Raw genomic sequence first — 3,975 nt, forward strand, 5'->3', positions numbered from 1 at the left:
AAACTGAGTATAGATAGAGATGTTATTGATTCATTATTATCAAGATTAATATATCAATGAATGATTGAAGAATCATATGAAATAGAAGTTTTATTCATGAATGAAAGCATATGAACCAGTGTTACAAACATCTGATAATATTATCAAATATCTTGATATTCTGTTCTGAGACACTGCTATACAACAGAAAGTATTAGATTGATTACAGAGTATTTAACAGAGAAATACTTCTCTTACAACATTCATTTCTGACTTCAATATCAAGATTCTAGAAGCAGGTAATCAATCTTGAGAGAATTGAATGAAGATTAACATACTTAAGAAGACATTAACTTTCAAACTCTTACAGGCTCTTGTAAGTGTAGACAAAGACCAGACTTATAAAGATTTCTGTGTATAACTCTGAATATTAAATGACTATCTTATCAAGCTCAAGAGTATACAGAACAGTGATAGAAGATGTTATATTTATACATCTACACTGAGAAATAACTCAGTCACTTATACACTCATACTGAAGAATAACAATGATGCAGATGCTATGAATTGAGTAGACTTGAATATCTATATATAAGTAAGAGTCTTCATCATCTGAACAGGCTTTTGAGTTTCTGAGATCACTCTCAAAGAAGTTGCTAATCAATGTTAATGAGAAGTTTATATCAACTGTAACTGATCAGAATACATTGCTTTCAACTGCTGATTAATCTATATATCTTCTCACTCAAAGAATGAATCAGCATCTGTCTGCATTAATCACATTGCAGTGAAGAAAGATTTAAAAGATAACTATAAGAATGTCTCAATAAAATAGAGAAAAGATTAGCTTCTGTTCAAATTTATAAACAGAAGCTTGAAGAGATCAGATAATAATGATTTAAAGAGAAAATAATAATGAATATGATTCTTGTATCTACTGTGATTGATAACATGTATAATATGAAAGCCATGATAGACAGCAGTCTATATTATTATACAATGATCAAATCTTCAGTTGTAAGATATTACAATCTTCAGTATATTCTCTTATTAAAACTCTGACTTCTCACAGAATTTAATGACTCAAAAGACATTTGTACCTGTTACATGTTAAAGTTGATCATAGATATGAGAGAACATTAATGTGAAGATGTCTATATATATAAAGTTAACAATCTTGATTACAATCTTATATTAGAACTTATCTGACTATCTAAATAAGACATCTTATTGAATGCTTAAAATAGAAGCTTGATATTCTCTAACAATGATAGAATTCATGAAGATGATATTTACAAGATCATGAATCTAACACAGATCTCTGTCAATGTGTATAAAATGCTCTGAAAAAGAAGTCACTGATAGTAGAATTATGTGATAATCTATTTTATCAGTCTGATCAATATTAAAAAGGCTCTAGAAAAGTTATCTTATATTATAATAACAGATTCTTATACAAAACTCTCTTAATAATATCATGAATATCTAAATATCTTCTGATAAAATAATATTATGAATATATCTCTCTTATAAGATTCTGAAGTGAATCACAGTATCAAGTTAGAGAAGAAGAATGATAAGAACTCTGAACTGTCATGAGACTCTCTTTATAATATGTTCTAAGATGAACTTCTTCTTCTTTGAAAGACACTCAATGATCTATTGAATAAAGAATTTATATATATTAGTAATTCTTTCACTGCAGTTTCTATTCTCTTTGCAAAGAAATCAGATAAAGAACTTCAATTCTGTGTAGACTATTGAGAACTGAACAGAATAATAAAGAAAGATCACTATTCACTATCTCTTATTAATAAAGCTCTAGCTTGTATTGAATAAGCTCAATGATTTATAAAACTAGATATTATCACTGTATTTCATAAGATTCATATCACTGAAGAAGATAAGTGGCTTACAGCATTCTGAACATAATATAATCTCTTTGAATGAGTAGTTACTCTCTTCAGACTGACTAATGCTCTCAGTATATTTTAGAAGTATATTAACTGAGCACTCTGAGATTTTCTTAATGAATTTGTATCTGTATATCTTGATAACATTCTCATCTTCACTAACAGATTCAGAAAAGAACATTAAGAACATGTATAGAAGATATTGTAATAACTATAAGAAGTAGAACTACTGATAGATATTAATAAGTGTGATTTTAAAGTCAAGAGTATTAAATATCTAAGTTTTATTATAGAAGCTGATAAGAGAATTTGAATGAATTCTGAGAAAGTCTCTGCTATTCTTGAATGAGAAGCTTCATATACTGTCAAAGATGTATAAAGCTTCATTGAATTTACTAACTTCTATCAGTAATTTATACAAAACTTCTCAGATATTATGAGATCACTTACAGAACTTATCAAGAAGAACTTAGTATTTCAGTAATTAGCAGATGCTGAAGCTGTATTATATAGATGAAGAAGATGTTTATTAATATCTCTCTATTAATAATATTTAACTCTGATTATGAAATAGTTATTGAAGCTGATTTATCTGACTATATGATAGAAGAAGTAATATTATAATATAATAATGAAAATATTCTACAATTATGTTTCTTTATATCTAAGAAACTGAGTCTCACTGAATACAATTATGAGATCTATGATAAGAAACTTCTCACAATTGTATACTATCTAGAAGAATGAGACTCTGAACTCTGAAGTATCTCTGAATTTGAAATAATCACAGATTATAAGAATCTTAAGTACTTTATAATTATCTGTAAACTCACTAAATAATAGATACAATGATCTAAATTCTTAAGCTGCTTTCATTTTATAATACACTATTACCTCAGCAGTTAGAACTTGATAACAGATATTCTCTTATAATGAGAATAAGATATACTGTCTGATATAATAGATATGCACTGAATGAATCAAGAGCATCAGCTCTTAGATTCAAAGATATTAATTAATCAAGATAGAACAACTCATGACACTATATACACTTCTTTAATTAGAATATTCTTTCTTCAAACTGATACTGATATTGATATCTTCACTTCTTCTATACTGAATGAACTATGATATACAGCAGCTCAGGCTGATGAACTTCTTCAGACTCTTATTAAAATAGTATGTTAAGAAGTACTCTGATTTCTCTCAGAACTATGTATAAGAACTGATATCTCAGAATGTTCAATCAATGATAATAACACTCTATAATTCTGTGAATAACACTGAGTCTCTTACTCTGAATTCTTACACACTCAGATAATACAAGAGATACATGATTTATATATAACTGATTATTCAGACTATGAATAACTATATAGAATAATCTTCTGAGAGTTTTACTGATCTGAGATATTAAACAGTATCAGATACTTTATCTGAAACTGTAATCACTATTCTTCTATTATCTTATGAAAGAACTGTAGAAAAGATCTACTGAAATTACTTAATATCTCTGATAAAATCTGATAAGATGCAGTAATTAACTTCACTGTTGATCTATCTGAGAGTAAGAATTATAGAAACATTTTGATTATTATGAATTGATTAAGTAAAGATGTAATATTGAAATCTTGTAATAAGATAAATACTGAACAAGTCACTGAAGCTTTTCTACAGAGTCTATTCTATCAGATATATGAATTACTAAGATCTATAGTATTGAATTAAAACTGTTAATTTATAAGTACTCTCTGAATAAGAATCTGTCAAGTTCTTAAGATTATATATTATCTGTTAACTGTCTATCACTCTGAGACTGATGATATATTGAAACAGATAATTCAGACTGTGAAGAATTATCTTTATAAGTTCTGTAATTATTTATAAGATGATTGATATAATCTTCTTCTATATATAGAGATTACTATCAATAATTAAGATACTATTTTAACAGATATAAGTCTGTTCTTTCTTATATACAGATATTATATAAAAGTGTTAAATCTTCTAGAGATTACATAGTTCATACTGAATTCTTACAGTCTGATTCAGATCACTGAATAATTATAGTAATAAAGCTCTG

The sequence above is a fragment of the Blastomyces gilchristii genome, assembly GCF_000003855.2.
Source record: "Blastomyces gilchristii SLH14081 genomic scaffold supercont1.32, whole genome shotgun sequence".
Taxonomy (NCBI): Eukaryota; Fungi; Ascomycota; class Eurotiomycetes; order Onygenales; family Ajellomycetaceae; genus Blastomyces; species Blastomyces gilchristii.